We start from the raw sequence: 19,205 nt of genomic DNA on the forward strand, positions 1-19,205 counted from the left end.
TGTGGTGGCGTAGGCCACAAGAGACATGAGTGCACGAGCGCACCGAGATCTTTTCAGAGACCTGCACAGAGCTTTGCGAGCAACAAATGACCACCGGATCATGGCCAAACCGGGAGGTCGAGCTACCAGAGGGAGGCAACCGCAACGGCGGTAATTCTTATGCGAAGACACCGATGAACAACAACAACAATCAAGGGTCGGGTGCTAAGCCGACCGCATCGCCTAGTCTTGTCCAGGAGGTGGGCGGAAGACCAAAGATGTGCAAGTTGTTCATGATGGACAAGAAGGCAGCTGAGGAGGATGCGCACGTTATCACCGGTACATTCCTTGTTAATGGTATTCCTACGTTTGTTTTGTTTGATTCGGGGGCTTCTCAATCGTTTGTGTCTTCGAGTCATGTAAAACAGTTGGGTTTGAGAGTATATGAGTCTATTAGGGAGCAAGTTTTCATACCTTCAGGTGAGTCTGTATCGTGTGGGAGGTTGTTTAGAGATGTATCTTTGATAGTTGGGCAAGTCGATTTCCCGGTAGACTTGCTAGAGTTTCCTTTTAATGGTTTTGAGATGATAGTTGGGATGGATTGGTTAGGAAAGTATAAAGCCAAGATAGACTGTCATCAAAAGAAAGTGTCCCTAAGAGGTCCTAAGGGTGTAAGTGTGTCTTATCGTGGGTTTCTAGTCAAACCCAAAGTTAAGTTGATTAATTTGTCACTTTGAAGTCGTATCTGAGGAAGGGATGTCCTCTGATTTTGTGCCATGTGAGAGATGACCGGATAGAGAGCCCGGCGAGTTGATGAGATACCGGTGGTGGGGAGTTTGCGAGATGTCTTTCCGAGAGGAGATTCCGGGTTGCCACCGAAGAGGGAGATAGATTTCACCGTTGAGTTGAAGCCGGGGACGGGGCCAATCTCTAAGGCACCGTACCGTATGGGTCCTAAGGAGATGGAGGAGCTTAGGAAGCAATTGGATGATTTGATAGAGAAGGGATACATTAGACCAAGTGTATCGCCTTGGGGAGCACCAGTTCTTTTCATGAAGAAGAAGGATGGAACTTTGAGGTTATGCATAGACTACGGGAGTCGAACCGTGTGACGATAAAGAACAAGTATCCTTTGCCAAGGATAGATGACCTGTTTGATCGGTTGAGTGGTGCAACGGTCTTTTCTAAGATCGATTTGAGGTCGGGTACCATCGGTGAAGATTAGAGATGTGGACATACCGAAGACAGCTTTCACGTCGAGGTATGGCCATTATGAGTATGTGGTGATGCCATTTGGGTTGTCTAATACGCCGGCGGTGTTTATGGATTTGATGAATAGAATCTTCGAGACGTTCTTGGACCAGTTTGTGGTGGTGTTTATCGATGACATCTTAGTCTACTCTAAGACTAAGGAGGAGCATGAGGAGCATCTGAGGATCGTGTTGCAGACTTTGAGGGATCATGAGTTGTATGCTAAGCTGTCCAAGTGTGAGTTCTGGTTAGAGAAAGTTGCTTTTCTGGGGCATGTAATCTCTAAAGATGGGGTAGCTGTGGATCCGGCGAAGATTGAGGCTGTGACAAAGTGGGAAGCACCAAAGAATGTTGCTGAGGTGAGGAGTTTCTTGGGTTTAGCTGGATATTACAGACGGTTCGTGAAAGATTTCTCCAAGATAGCTAGACCGATGACGGCGTTGATGAGGAAAGAGAACAGGTTTCGTTGGGATGAGAGTTGTGAGACGGCGTTCCAAACCTTAAAGGAGCGTTTGACCACGCTCTGTCTTGGCATTACCTGAAGGGAGCGAGAATTTCGAGGTCTATACAGATGCCTCGAAGAATGGGTTGGGATGTGTGTTGATGCAGAATGGTAAAGTAATTGCCTATGCTTCTAGGCAGTTGAAGCCTTATGAGGAGAACTACCCTACTCATGACCTGGAGTTGGGTGCAGTGGTGTTTGCTCTCAAGATTTGGAGGCACTACCTTTATGGAGCAATCTTTAAGGTATTTTCTGATCACAAGAGTCTCAAGTACATCTTCACGCAGAAGGAGTTGAACATGAGACAGAGGAGGTGGATGGAGCTGATTGGTGATTACGACATGGAAATCATCTACCATGAAGGGAAGGCCAATGTTGTTGTTGATGCTTTGAGTAGAAAGAGTGTACATTCCTTGTGTACGACTCTATCTTTGATGAGGCCGAGAGATGAGGTAACGAGCTTTGGGATTCATATGATGCGAAAAGGAGATGCTATGGGTGATATGACAAAGACACATGGAGTTTTATGATGATATTCGAGGTAAACAGGCTTTGGATCCTAAAATAGTGGAGTGGAGAGCTGGAGTAGAGAAAGGGACAGTGTCCCGGTTTTCCATTCATACAGATGGTAGCTTGAGGTTTGATGGTAGGTGGTGTGTTCCTAATGACGAGGAGTTGAAAAAGACAATCATGACAGAAGCGCATTGCACACCAAATTCAGTTCATCCGGGTGGAGACAAGCTTTACAAAGATTTGAAGAAAACGTTTTGGTGGCCTGGGATGAAGAAAGAGATAGCTGAGTTTGTGTCCCGTTGTTTGACATGCCAGAGAGTTAAAGGGGAACAGAGAAGACCACAAGGTAAGGTTCAGTCTTTGGAGGTGCCTGAGTGGAAGTGGGAATCCATTTCCATGGATTTCATTGTGGGTTTGCCGAAGAGTCAACAAGGTAACAACATGATTTGGGTGATAGTGGATCGTCTGACCAAGTCAGCTCACTTTGTTCCAATGAAAGATACATGGACTAAGGCACAATTGGCTATGGCCTATCGAAAGAACGTGCTTAAGTTACATGGAGTCCCTAAGGACATAGTGTCCGACAGAGATGCGAGGTTTATATCGATGTTTTGGAAGGAGTTGCGGGAATCGTTGGGAACGACTTTGAAGATGAGTACGACATTTCATCCTGCGACGATGATGGCGATCGAGAGAACAATCAAGACTCTTGAGGATATGTTGCGAGCTTGTGTGATGGATTTTGGTGGTAGCTGGGAGCAAAGGTTGGACTTAATAGAGTTTTCTTACAACAACAGCTATCACACTAGCATTGGTATGGCACCGTTTGAGGCTTTGTATGGGAGGAGATGTAGGAGTCCGATCTGTTGGGACGATAGTGCTGAGGCAGTGGTTTTAGGACCAGAGATGGTACATGAGATGGTGGAACAGATTAAGATGATCAGGGAACGAATGAGAGCAGCCCAGGATCGACAGAAGAGTTATGCGGATCTACATCGTCGGGACATAGAGTTTCAAGTTGCGGACAAGGTTCTTCTGAAAGTGTCTCCTATGCGAGGAGTTATGAGATTTGGGAAGAAAGGCAAGCTAAGCCAGAAGTTTATAGGGCCTTATGAGATCCTAGAGCGAGTTGGGGAAGTGGCTTATCGTTTGGCTTTACCGGCTTTTACTTTGGAGAGAGTGCATAATGTGTTTCATGTATCGCTGCTGCGGAAGTATGTGAGTGACCCGTCACATGTGTTGGAGGCAGAGAGCTTAGAGCTGGATGAGTCTTTATCATACCTTGAGATGCCTAAGCAGATACTAGACCGAAAAGTTAGAAAGACCAGGAGTGGTGAGACAGTGTTGCTTAAGATCCTTTGGTTTAACCATGAGACCGAGGAAGCTACATGGGAGGCGGAGGATATCATGAAAGAGCGTTACCCTTTCCTTTTTGATCTGGTATGTATGGTTACGGGGACGTAACCTTGTTTCTTTTAGGGGGTAGGAGATGATCGCGAGAGTTTTTAAGAGTTTTTACACCCCTTTTATATGTTGTGTCGGTATGTTTGTCGGGATAAGTTGGGTTAGTAGCATGTTTTACGTTGTGTTTATTTTGACCTTCGAGTCGGGAAGCTTATGGGAGTACCTTTGTTTAGTAGTGGTTTGAACTTCGGGGACGAAGTTCCTTTTAAGGAGGGAAGACTGTAATACTCCGTATTTATGGTCTTGGGGGTACTCTATCGAGTAGCCTTTACTCTGTCGAGTAAGGGTATGTTGCGAGAATAAAATAGTTTCGACTGTTTGGGCACTCGATCGAGTAGTCAGGGGCACTCGATCGAGTAGGGGGGTACTCGATCGAGTACCTTGGGTACTCGATCGAGTGTCCGGTTTTACGGGGGATTTTTCTCGGGTTTTGTTAATTACGCGATTAGGGTATTTAAACATATTCGTAATTGTTTTAAATCACTTTTTACAAAACCTAAAACCTGTTTAAGAGAGAAAGCAACTAGTTCTTCTTCCCAATCGCGTTCTTGACAATTCCCGGAGTTCAGACGGTCGGATCGTATCGTAGTTCGTGTCGTTGGATTCTTTGCGTCGAGGGTAAGCTTTTAATATAATTTATATAATGTTTTGCTAGGTTTGGTCAAACCCTAATTTGGGATTTGGGGGTTTTATGAATAGTAAGTAATTGGTAGTCTTATGTGTTATATGTTAGGAGGAGAATTCATAGAAGAGGCGTTTTGAGGCAAATTTGTAGATACCGTCTGCGTGTTGTGCTTTCCAGGTAGGATTTCCTACTCAGTATTAGTCCCATAATGGGATATTGGTGATGTGCTGTAGTTAGTTATTTGATATGTTGATTGTGATTGTGATTGTGATGGTGATTGGTTGTCTATGGTTCTCGAGATGCGTTCTCGGCTGAGTGGGGTCACTTGCGGAAGTGATCTCACGCCCTAGTTTCGCCCTTCGTGGAACCCGCCACGAAAGGGGATGTGCACATTAATGGACACGGTTATCGCTCGTACGATGAGCGGGGCTTAGGTGGGAACAGGCTGCGGTCCCCCATCGGGCGGGCTGGTCCAAAGGACGATCGATATTGAGATGATGGGAGTTGGTGGTGTATGTGTGTGTGTGACGTTCAAATTGTCTGTTTGTCTTATTGTTGTTATCTATATTGATTGTGTGATTAGTACTTGACCCGGTGTTGTTTTGTAAAACTGCGGTGATCCATTCGGGGATGGTGAGCGATATTGAACAGTATAGAGATGATCTTTGGGATAGGCGGGATGGCCACGACATGACGATAGAGTCTTCCGCTGTAGTTTAGCATTTATTTACATTTCAGTTGAGAATAGATAGTTTGGAATAATGTATTGTACTTTCAGTTTGGTTTCGAGGATTGTACTTATTCATTAAACTACTTATAATAAATGTTGTTTCTGTTTTGTCTATTTGATTATCATACCTCGGGCAACCGAGATGGTGATGTCTTCATACCTGAGTGGTCCTGGTAAGGCACTCGGAGTGTGGGGGTGTTACAGTTGATGAAAGCATTGATGAAGAGGTAAATGAAGAGGAAGAGGCTAATGAAGAAGAAGATGATGAAGGAAGTGAGCAAGGAAGTGAAGAGGGAAGTGGTGATGAGTCCACTTCTATTGAGGAAGATGATGACAATGATGATATGATGGAAGACTAGCAAGCTTTGGAGGCTCCTACCCTCTTGAGGTTTGTCTACTTCTTTCTTTGTTTTATTTATTTTATCTTGATCATGGTTGGTGAGTCCTAGCAACAAAGAGGACTAACACCTCGGCCCCATCGAGGTGTTCTTATTTCATTGTTCCCACTTTTGAAAATCCAAAATGAAAAATTTAGTTTCATGCATTGCATCTTGTGTGCATGAACTACCCCAACTTTAGGACATTAGAAATAATGTCTATCTCGGTTTGGGGAAGTACATGCATACGCAACGAGATGTAATCTAAATTACGCTCTCCGTCATAAACAAAAAACTCATGCATCATGTAGTATAGATTAGTATAGCCTGCATTTAGTGTAGAATTCATGCATCATGTTTGCATGATTTCCCATCATTTTGGCCATTGAGGACAATGCCCATATTAGTGTGGGCATGGGGAATTCTAACTTAGCTATTATTCAAAAATCCAAAAAAATAAAAAAAAAAAAAATTTCGAAAAACCATTAAAATTTGAAAAATTTGAAAATCCAAAAACAAGTTCATTTCCTTTGTAGTGTAGTCATGTATATATTGTGTTTGTTTTATCCTTGTCCACATTGATTGACTACGCCACATCCGAGACATGAGGATCACGAAGACCGCATGGTATGATCTTTCCAATATCCTTTTTCCTCTTTATGTTAATGACTATGTGGCTTTATTTTGATTGATGCGGTACAACAATGTGAATTTGGGACTTGCATTTAGTTTATATGGCTTATTAGTTGGTAGAATCATTTGCATTAGGATGTTTACATGTTAGTTGCATCATGGCATGTAGTTTGCATGTTAGAAAATTTTGCGAAACCGTCTACTTGGGAAGCTTGACAAGTGTATATAGGCCCTAGTAGATGCTTTTTCTTCTTAAGACTTTGCTTGTTAGAATACTTGTAAAACACCCTAGGATGTGTCATGCTAGTATCCTTTGACCCATGGATTAAGGCCTAGTCAAGAGTACCTTGTGGTGTGATAACTCCTTGACTACCGTTTATTCCAAGGTGACCCTTGAAACCATGCATCCATCCATCATCCATGTTCTACCACATTTTTGTCATCAAAGGGAATGGGCACAAAAATAAATCAATTTGAGTTCAATGAAATGAAAAGTGAAAGAAAGTTTGCAAAATGCATCAAATGAAAAGAGGAGCAAAAATAGAACTCCTAAAGCTTCAAATATAAGGCACCCTCACTACATATGGGGTGACTTTGAAAATGTTCAAAAAGAAATGCAAAAAGTTGAAAAGTTGTCAAGTATTAAAATGCCAAAAATCAAAAGAAAAGGCAAAAGAAAGTGTTCTCAAATGTCAAATGCCACAAGAAATTGGGGGGAAAACAAAAACAAAAGCAAACTCCCAAAATGAAACTCAAATTCTATCGATCCCTTTATCCATCGTATCCATTTTTGTGCATGGTAGAGAGGGGACGACCCTTCTTCTTGTCTAGGCAAGAGGGGGAATTCCGCGATCCTCCAGTGTTTCTAACACCGTAGGGAGTCTATTCTTGACAAAAGCATTTAACGATTTAGGACAAAGGTACCCTAGCTTGACACAACTTGGAGGTGATTTATTGGTATCCTTCTAGGCTTAGTAGTTTGAAAAAATTGCATCTATGAAGGAATGTGTACCCTTGAATTGCTTCCCTTGTAGATAATTTCCGCCACTTGGATGAGGAAAGTGGCTATTCTTTTGTAGATGCATCCATTACTTTATTTTGTGTGCTTAATGTTTGGATGTGTCACCATTTTGTCAAGACCCACCTTGCCTTGCAAGAAGACATCCTACCTAATGGTTGTCTTGTTGTGAGTTGAAGGGGCGGAGTGAGACCCGCTAATTGTCTCATATCGGCTATGTTATTAGGTTAGTTTAAATAATGGTCCTAGAATTTGTCACCTCTTTTACTCGGGACGAGCAAAGGTTCGGTTTGGGGATATTTGATGTGACCATAACTAGAGCATATTTAGTCCCCGAATTAGCCTTGTTCCCATGCTTTTTAGTGCATATTTGGGTCATTTATTGTCTTTAGTTCTTTGTTTTGCATATTCTTTGAGTTTTTGTGTCCTTGGCAGGAAAGGAGTGCAAACCTTGCATTTTTATGGCAAAATGAGGCTAAATTGATTGAATTCAATGACCAAGCATCAAGGAGAGACAAGATTAGAAGGCCTTTGTACATACTATAGTAGATGGGCAATGATGAGAAAAGATCCTTGCATCCCCGAGAAAATCCTCAAGGATTTTATGAAGAAAAAGGAAGAAAAGAAGAAGGAAAGAAACTGCCTGACAATCCGTGCGGATTGCCCTGAAGACGCCCGTCCACCACCACAATCCGAGCGTCTTCCTCCAGAAGACGCCCGGGCAGAACCTCCAGAAGGCGACCGTCTTCACCCTCTGGACGCCCGTCCAGAAGCTCCCAAATCCGCCCGTCCCATGCTAAAGACGCCCGGATTCCCAGGCAGTTACATTTCGTCTTCTATAAGCTTCAAGGAAGGATGCACATCTTTTTCTAAGACCGGCGAAAAAGAGACCGGAGTCTCCCTAGAGACCGGCGATTCCTCAAGGACTTAATCGTCATTTAAGCCCTTAGTAAACCCTAATTTATGTACCTAATCACCACTATAAATACCCCATTAGTCTAATTAGAAGAGCATGTTCTTCTTAGCAATCTTTAGTGTAGTTAATATCAATCAAATCTCTCTTTAATCTTGTAATCAACATTTAATCAAGTTTTAATACAAGTTTTATTTCCTTCATCTCTCTCTTGTTCATCCTTTATTTTGGGTAATTGAAGATTATTTGGGTTATTATTGGGAGATTGACAACCTTCCAATCAAGCATCAAGTACTTCTTTTATTCTTTGCTTTATTATTGGAATCATTAGTAGGTATAATTCTCTTAATCCTTTTTTAATTATTGTTAATCACTTTCATTTATTCATCATGTTTTACTTTGTTGGTATGATTGACAACCTTGCTAGCATGTTCAACATGATAATGAGTGAGTAGTTCCTTAGCTAGGGTTAATGGGTAACTAGGGGAAACCAACATGGGGAATGATTCATGCTTAAATTAATATGCTTTCATAGTTTATTTGCTTGCTTGTTGTGATCTCAACTTATGCACATGTTATGTTTGATGAATTGTGAGCTTATGAATCCTTGCATTTTTTAACCATCACCTATCTTTTCAATGAGACTTGTAAGACATAAACCAACTCGAGTCTCGTTAGACCATGCATATTGTTGAGTAGGGAAGATTAAGTCGACTTGTAGGTGTTGTACAACCTAATCGATTCGGCTCCGGGACCCAAACTTTCCTAGGATTGTTAGATATAAACCAACTCGATCCATCACAACAATAATTGCTTGCTTATAACTTGAGAATATGTTTGTATGATCAATTCCCATGAATCCCCTATGACCCCATGACACCCTAGTGCCTTTTATCAATTATTTACACCCCTTTTTATTCATCTTGCTTGTTTACTTTCATTGCTATTTAGTTTAGTGATCTTCTACTTCAAACCCCAATTGTGACACCCTTAGACACCACTAGTTGCAATAGAAATCTCATCTCAATTCCCGTCCCTTGGGATCCGACCTTTAGTTGCCTCTTTACTAATTGTAGAGTTGTTGGTGAAGTTATAAATTGTGTTTTGGTCTAGGTGCTCCTAACGACAAGTACTGAAAACTAAACCCCACGAGGGAACACGACCAGAAGGAGAAGAGGAGTGACGACATTTAGGTTTAGGAAAAAAGGTAGAGAAATGATTTGGGGTTTCACGATTTACGATTTATAATTCCCCGCTGCAAACCCGTTACTCGATCGAGTAGCCAACTTACTCGATCGAGCTCCCAAGCTACTCGATCGAGTAGCCTCAGCTAGATCGAGTAACAAGCACACAATGACCCACATCGTCACAAGTCATCGCTCATACTTTTTCCGAAAGTCAAGGTAGGTGTCTAAGGTCAGTCAACGTCGGTCAACGGGTCCCTAAAAGGACGGGTATTACAGTCTTCCCCCCTTAAAAAGAACTTCGTCCCCGAAGTTTGACTCATCCTCTCCCACGACACAAGGTCAAAGGAACCAAGGCAACCACCATTGTTCATCCGACACAAGTCAACACAACCGTTTAGAAAGACCATCTCGCTATGAATGTTCATCAACCATCATCATCATCTACCTTAGCACCTATTACACAACACTACTTCCTATCAAATCACCAACTTCCGATTGAACCACCAAACACACATTGTACACAAGAACAACCAACTCGACTATTACTTGCACACATCTCCTGTTATTACTCATATGTAAACTAATACAACTACCGGTCTACTCCTACTTGCCAACAACCATCAGTTACAAAACACCCAAAAGTAACAATTCTATTACAGATACACAACAACATCTATATCATTCCACTCATTCATACTAATTCTTTTAACTCAACTCTATTACCCAATCGTGCAATAACAATTCTATTATATTCTACTAACTTTCAATTACATGGCAACATAGTGAACAAGATACAACAACATGCTAAACTATTCAACAATTGCAAACTACTGCTCAATTATACAATAACCATTACGAAATTACCCAAACAACCATTTAAAATACTACAAAATTGTCATAAAATACTATAAAATAGCTATAATTACGTCATTTTCCCATCCGACATTACTCTTCTCCTTTTAAAAGGAACTTCGTCCTCGAAGTTCAACATAAAAAAAAACTTAATTATTACACAAGTCGATAAATTATTATTCCACATTGACATTACGAACAAACCTTATTACACATTTGACTCATGTCAACCACGATACTTCTTTGACATTACATAAATATGACTCATATATACATGAAACTATTGGCAAAGTGAACAACACAATGAGACACCCTATCTCAACCTATCAGCCATGTCATCAATTACTTTCTTATACGACCATACAAATTATGCAACAAGGATTATAACCATTATACACTACATTACCTGAGACAATTTGATTTGGCATATGAAATTATATAAATATCACCGAAATTGTATAAATCATACAGATATGCACAACCGTATAACCACCTTCGAGACGGGACAATGATATAACATACCCACAAGAAGAAACATTATAACAAGAACCACCAACTTGATGATATAAACGAATGTTAAAGCGAAATAAACATCGTACAGAGTTACTCGATCGAGCTCGTAAGGCACTCGATCGAGCTGGCGTTACTCGATCGAGTTCATCAGTTACTCGATCGAGTTAGCCGAGATCAGAATGCATCAAAATGTCACCCCTGCAGTTACTCGATCAAGTAGCCACGGGTCGTTGTCCCTCCAATTCACCACTTTGTAAGGCCAAGGCATCATATACATGAGCCGGAAATGTATTCCCGACACTAACATCTTGCACATAAAGTCTGAAAAACATCCAAAATACGGCCTTATGGCCAAAGTACAATCCAAGGTCTAATAAAAGTACTAACAACCAAGTGCTAACCAATAACAAGTCATCAAACCGAGTGCTAAATATAACAAATCCATAAGAACGAGTATATATAAACAAGACCAAAGAAATAAACATCACTCCATGGCCTGCTCCTCCATCTCTGCATCACCACCACCGCCTCCGGACGTGCCCGCTCCAGCTGTACCCTCACCCGCGATGCCACCAGTGCTAGAATCGGCTCCCACTCGCCATGGTGCCAAGCAACTGTAGGGGTAACTCGTAGGCTCTCCCCAAGTAGACCGCTCTACGCCAAAGGAATGGAAGACCCCGCTGTCATCTCCAACACCTCTCCATCACACCGGCTGAGCCGCCTCGGTCCCGATGCCCTGAACATATGCCATCTCATGGAGGTTCCGGAGTGCCAAGGTAGCAGACACTCTCTCTGTGAACTCACTCACCCTCATCTTAGGATTGAGGAAGAAAGGGTAGCTGGGAAACTGAAATTTTGGAGGCACAAGCTGCTCTGGTTGGATCTCAGCCATCCTCTCCCTCACCCGTCGCGGTCCTCTCCCCACTCTAGGCTGCCTATCCTCGGGTCTAGCCTGATCCCTCTTCGCCGGCTCCTGCATCACCTCTAAAATGTCAGCATCAATGAGGTAAAACTGCCTAGCGGGGGCCTCCTCCTTATCATCCGAATCCGCTGCCACCACTGCCGCCGATAAAGGCTCGGTCACGGGAAGGTGCTCGGGGTCAGGTACCCTCATATAGATCATCCCCCAAACTCTCCAGGCCAACTCACCAACCTCCAAGGTAAAGTACTCACGGTCCTAGGTAGGCACCGTCGGGGTCAAAGGTGTATAGACCGAGGAGGCCTCAAAGGTGGTCAGTCTCTCTGCAAACCGTTTGGCAATGGCACTACAACTCAAGAAACGGGTCTCAGATGAGGCCATCTAAGCTAAGCTAGCACACACTATGGTCGGGGCACTAAAAGAGACTCTCGGGGCTCGGGTGGGGTTAAGGTAGGCAACAAGCAACATCACTGCATGTGAGTTAAGCTTACTCACATCTCTTCGGTCTTAGAGTAAACAGGTCAAAGCACGAAGAATGATCTTCAAAGTGATGTGCTGCACATCATCGATCAACATGTTACTGGAGGTAGGGGCGTTCTTACCTGTAAAGCAAGGCATGAATTTACTGGCTCCACACTCAGTCAGGATGTCCCTAAAGGCTCCCTTCTTCGGTCGGGCAAGGCCAAGATGGGTGGCAAATGTATCCATGGTCAAAAGGAAACTAGTGTTCATGAGAGGGAATTGGACGGTCTTCTCCGCCGCATCATAGATAAAAGAACTCATGAACTCCAAGGTCAAAAAAGCATAAGAATGTGTCCTAAGGCGGTACAACCCGGTCAAAACCAAAGTCTCAAAGATGTGACTCACATCCGTCTCCACCCCTAGGTCTGTTAAGAGTGTGGTGTCGATACAACGGGTGTAGTTACCCAGTATCTGCACCTTCCAAAAACTACCCGATGATGATCGGACTATATCGTGTTTTTGATATGCGTGCGTGGATTGGCTATACATGAGACGGTTTAATGTACTACTCGAATATGAAAAATGATTTCAAAAATGGTTTTCTAACTTCATTTTCATCAAAATAACACTATTTAGAGTTAAAACCGTCTTCGGACCCAAAACCGACACAGAAACCCGCAACTCGAGTCAACATTAGTCATCCCGAGTCAACCCAAATCCTGAATGTCAAAAATAATGCCATGATTGCCTTTATCATGTCATTTCCATTAAAATGACCCTAATTAGAGTCAAAACGTCTTCGGACCCAAAACCGACTCAGAAACCCGCAACTCGAGTCAAACCAAATCTCGAATGTCGAAAATAATGCCATGAATGTCTTTATCATGTCATTTTAATTAAAATGACCCTAATTAGAGTCAAAACCGACACCGAGCCAAAAACCGACTCGAAATTCAAATCCCGACTCACACGGGTCAAACCCGAGTCAAAGACACAAAATACCTACCGCAAATATCACCCAAGAGGAAGCTTACACGGCTATGCAAACCTCAAAGACCACAAATCACAATCAACAAAACATTGGTTAGAACAAATGCAAAATCCAAATTTCTGAAAGGGGCAATACACCCCCCTTCAGTCACAAGGTAGCTCGCGCCTCTTTAGGCATGCCCTTGGCCAGCAAGCAAGCTTAACCGACTTGCTACCACCCCCATTTCTCTATAAATACCACCCTTCACACACCATAAACCCTACGCGAGAGTCCGCCTTCTCCTTCTCCCTTAAACTTCTAGACCCGACATCCTAAGTCACAAAATCGACACGTGTTTACGACCTACTGATCGTAAACACAAGCCTTACACAATTTGTTTGGTACAGTCGCCGTGCATTCGACCGACCCATTTTACCAACTCAATTCATTAATCAACATGTTTTTCAACAACATATTTTCAACTCATTTTCAAAGCAAAATCCTTTTTTAAGGCACTCTTTTAAACTTCTTGATCGTGAGTAGTGGCTACGAGAAAACCGTCTCTAAAGTCGTCTACTTCGGAGACATCAAATTCGTAAGTTTGAGGGTGTAAATATCTCACTTATTTCATGTCTCTACTGTTTTTATGAGTTTATGAGCATGAACAATGCATAACACGATTCAAACATAGGTTAGACGAGCCAAAACCGAGTTTTGGCCTGAGACAGAAGCTCCTTGCTATGCAGGGTGGCTCGCACCTCTTGTGGGTCTCCAGGTCAGACTCAAATGTGTTTGAGTCCGTCTTTCCTTCAACACTTTCTTTTTTTTTTTTAATTCTTTCTTTTTACGGTTTTTTCCATTTCAAATGTTTCAAATCATTTTTATGACAAACTTTTTAGCCATAAATTATAATCACCCTTGGTTCCATATATCATGACGGTTTAATCTGTGACTCGGTGATATTAATTGGTTAATTACTTTTTAAAGGAAATTCTTTTCTTTTATTTACCATTTTAATTCATTTTTATGATAAACATATTTTGACCATTACAAAGATCATCCTTGGTTCTTTATACCATGACGGTTTATTCCATGACTCGATGATATTATTGGTTAATTACAAATTAAAGGGTATTTTAACCCCCTTTTATATTATTTACCATTTTTCTCATTTGTTTACATTTTTAAATATATTAGTTATAATTCATAATCATCCTTGGTTCTTTATACCATGTTAGTTTAATCCGAGTACGATGACAAACTTGACTAATTACAAATAATTGAACTTAACATATTTAGTTCAAATCAAACATTTTACATTTTTATTTGTAAACTATGCTTTTCAAACTTGTAAATCCGACAACGAATATTACTAACACAATAGTAATTATTCCGAGTCATGCAAATCATATTTGCAATCATTCATCACAAATACGATTTTAAATAACCTTTTCAACAATGTTTTAAACAACCTTTTTACAACCAGGAGACGCCCCTTGCGTCTTCGTCTGACTCGCGCCTCAAGAGGGTGCCTATTTCCACCTTTCAAAACCTGGCAGAGCCCCTTCTCTCGCCAATAGGCTCGCGCCCCAATGGGGCTGCCTGACACTGTTCTGTCTCGATTTGGTACTTGTCTAGGACGATCCCGATTACGGTTTATCCGAATACGTGACGGATCAAATTGACGAGTTTGCATTTCATACTTTGTCTTTTAAACACACTTTTTCAAATAAATGGATCGTGTTAAGCATCGTAACTCGAATTTGGTAAATGGATGTTTAATTTCCGTTTTCACATGCAAATCAATCTAAATCTAACTTTGACACCAATTTCTTGGTACATGCATAAACAACCGACTTAGAAAATATTCACATGTTAGGTTAAGACTGTTGGATGCGCATTCATGCATTTAAACCGTTTTATCAACTTTTGTACTTAAACAACCACGATTGATCAGTAGAGGCCGCTAACGCGGGCGGCATTGGGTGTCCGATTAAAGGACTTCCCAATACGTGCCCTCACCCCTTACTCAGAACCTTTGGATAGTGGATGGCCTTATCCTGGGCGTACGAGAGTCATTTTAGGCATAGAATGCTAAAAGTGGGGGACAAGTCCTTATCTTTAGTACCTATGTCAAGCACCGCTTTTTGCCTTGATTGACCTACGTATAAAGTGGATTCGAACGGGTTCCAAGCATCCCACAAATGCTTGGTGGCGACTCCGAATATCTCTAACATCGTTTCGTGGCCTTTGCCGAGACGAAACCGACCGATCTAAAGCGATACGGTCGAAAGCATTTTTTACGCCGTCGAGTGTGGCTTTCAAAGAGACCGATGTACGGCCACAAATCGGCTTGGCGTACATGTGGCCCATGTCCATAACGGGTAGGTTTCAGATGACGTTTTTGTAACTCGATAAATGCATCTCTTTGCTTGAAATCGGCAAAGACGATGGTAGGGTACTCAGGAACAGGTGGGACCGTAGGTCCCCCACTCCCTTCACCAACCTTAGGCTTAGAAGCCCTTCCCCTCTTACTCTGACGGGTACCAACTGTAGGTCTCGGTATCTGTTTTCAACACACATTTTAGGCATACAAACAACCACATACTTGAATGTACATAAACATTCATGCATAGTCATAGAAAAGAACAACTATGTACACACTTTCACCAAGCAATCCATAAAAGGGTTCTAGTATACAACTTTCAAATTCTCATCAAACGGACTTACAGCTACAAAAATCATGGAGAGCATAACATCAATTAACAAATTTATGGTATTAGACTTTCAAAATAGCTTCCAAAATTAAGTAATCATCAAAAGAATTGAGGCAGTTTTCAGTTTGGGGCACTTTTAAAACGGAGTTTTAAGACAAAATTTTGAGCAAAACTCAACAAAATCAACACTAAACATGATACCATAACATACATTAATTAATTTTCCCCCTTTTATATACAAAAGGCAAAAAAAATCAATTTGAACCCCCAAACCCTAGAAATTTCGGTCCATATTAACCCCCATGTTGGTTCAATTTTTCTACTTCTAGCATCAACACTCAACAAATTAAATTAATAAAATTATGCTACAACAATCATAAGCAAGATTACATGCATATCAATCGAATTTTTAGAAAACACCATCAATTTACATGTTTCCAATCAATTAAAAACATAGAAAAGGATGAACATTCTTACCTTGAATGATTAGCAAGTGAAAAGGACGAATTAAACAAGAAGAATACCAAGGAAACAACACCAAATCACCAAATTCTTGAGAGAATAAGAGAGACTTAGAGGAAATTAGGGTTTAGGTATGAAGGAAAATAAGAAAGAAGAAGATAGGAAAAGGGTATAAGAAACCCGCATAACTCTGTGTACTGTTCACTTACTCGATCGAGTAAGTAGGTTACTCGATCGAGTGGCCTTTACTCAATCGAGTTGGAGCTACTCGATCGAGTTTCTGCTGGCAAATCCAACATTTTCGATCTAATAACTCCCCAACTATATCGAATAAGGTCCACTCGGTCGAGTAGGCACTCATACTCGGTCAAGAAAGATTAGGTACTCGGTCAAAAGCTACAACTTTAGTTAACGATTCCTGCAAAACAACAACTCGTGTCGATTCCAAAGTATATTTGGAAATCATCACAGATTATTTCATTCATTCACAACACATTATTACTACTCAAATGTAACTCGACTATTTCATCCAAACATGACACATATCACTTCATCCTATAACGAACATTACGCAAAATGATTCACCATACCATTAACTTATTCGTGCATGCAATCAACTCATTACTTCACTTCCAATTATGCACTTGCAAAATCAACTATCCAACTTACATGTTTACTACACTAAGCATCCATCTAACAATAAACTATCATACATCTTCCGAATTTGCTAAACATTCGATCATGTCACAACAATTCCTCAACAATATTACCCGACTTAGATATGCCATGTCACAAATGTAGTCAACACATTCATCCATTATAATTCCAATTACTACTTGACAAACTCTACAATCTATTACAAGACTTACAATTCCTTTATGAACTCATACGCATACAAAGACTTTTAACTCCTTATTATCACCACATTTTCCAGTACTATCATGCATCTATCAGTGCTTTCACCATCTCTACTACATCCATACTCATTTCCACTCAACCACAAACATTACACAGTTCAACATCACAATTACACGTACTAACATCACGATAGGCTCCATCACATTTATTTCTAACTTATCTATCATACACACTACGCACATAATTACCGACTCGATATTCCATACCCGGTGACTCGCTTAAGCATAATGGGGCCGTGATTTTGAAATGAGGGCGCCTACTAAACCAAAATCAAGCATCAGCTGGGGCTCCCAACATACATACACCAGGTTCATTTTATTAGACTCACTACGTTCATTAGGCTCATTTGTTACAGATTCCAAAATCCTCGCTCTGATACCACCTTGTAATACTCCCATCCACCAAGGAGCCTTATCAAGACCTTCCCTAGTAGATAAGGGCGTTACCATCTCGGTTGCCCGAGGACATTAATAATCAAAAGGTCGATAAAAGAAAGATTATATTATATTACAAGTGATTTAAAACCAACACCCGATATAAAAGGTACCACTCGAGACTACTACAACTATGCGAAGCTATCTCTGACATGACTCGTGGTAGACTCGTCCCTCCAAGCACCCAGCTATGATCCAAACACCATCCTGCTAAGACTGACTGCTCACCATAGTGGATCATGGTAGACATAAAACAAAAGACAAAACAACAAAACCACACAAGGTCAGCAACTGAGGTAACAATACAAAAGCAGGCACAACACAATTACAACATTACACACACACACCACCTCCTCCAACTAACCACACATCTCTCATTACCCGAAGGTCCAGTCCTGCCATTAGAGGTCCGCAGCCGTTCCCACCTAAGCTCCGCTCATCTATCCGAGCGATAAACCCATATTCCTTAATGTGCACATCCCGTCTGTGGCGGGTTCCACAGAAGGCGAATCAAGGGCGTGAAGCCACTCCCGCAAGTGACTCCACTCAGCCGAGGATGCACCTCGAGAACCACAGACAAAGAATCACAATCAGTTGTACAATCAACAATCACCAATTACTATTTCAACGCAATGTTAATCAACTACCATAACTAATCATCAACAACGACACCAAACTAATTATACATTAACAACAGACCCTATAGACAATCAACAGTACTGAGTAGGCGAACCTACCTCTAGCAAACCGCCACAATTCCGCGTCCGATCACAAGATAACAATCAACAATCATAACCACCAATAACAACCATTATAACCACCCATTACAACTACCATATCCCTAACTGAAATCAAAGGAGACGATGACGATGATGACGACATATCTATATAAAGCAATCTAGCGTCAAGACCGCTACCCGACTCAAACATCCCATTCCTAAGGTGTAAGCACCCATAAAGACCTCAAGGAGGTGAACCATGGTGAAGGAGAAGAGGAGTGACGGCATTTAGGTTTAGGAATAAAGGTAGAGAAATGATTTGGGGTTTCACGATTTACGATTTATAATTACCCGCTGCAAACCCGTTACTCGATTGAGCGCTCCCAAGCTACTCGATCTAGTAGCCTCGGCTAGAGCGAGTAACAAGCGCACAAAGACGCACATCGTCACAAGTCATCGCTCATAAGTTTTCCGAAGGTCAAGGTAGGTGTCTAAGGTCAGTCAAGGTCGGTCAACGGGTCCCTAAAAGGATGGGTATTACAACTAGATTAGGACTCCTTCCTAATATAGATCTTGAGCTTATTATGATTGGGATGATCCTCCAAAAACCAAATCTCCAAGGTAGAAGACCTCCTCTTAGTTGCACCCAAGACTATCCCATAACACTAATAATATCATTAACTAGATAATATTACTAGTTACCTTAAATTTATTAAATCTAGTATTAATGTAAATACTACACTAGAATTTTGTGATAATATTACATTTAGAACAAGTTGTATGAACATAAACAATTTATGTGAGAAGGAGAAAGTGAGAGCATAAGAGTTTTTCCATCACCTAAAAATGAGAACTAATCTCATCTTAAAAGGGGAGGGGGGTACCGATTTTTGGGTCCATGGGGAAGGGATAAAGCTTTCTCTTTTTGCTTTTTGTCTTACTCAAAACATTAGGGTAGGTTTAGTGGAATATATGTGATGATTATGTTTAACTTATTAAAATAATCAACCACACAATCTAAATCCTTCCCATGCTAAAAAACCGGTC

This window comes from Silene latifolia, chromosome 2 (genome assembly GCF_048544455.1).
Source record: "Silene latifolia isolate original U9 population chromosome 2, ASM4854445v1, whole genome shotgun sequence".
NCBI classification, from domain to species: Eukaryota; Viridiplantae; Streptophyta; class Magnoliopsida; order Caryophyllales; family Caryophyllaceae; genus Silene; species Silene latifolia.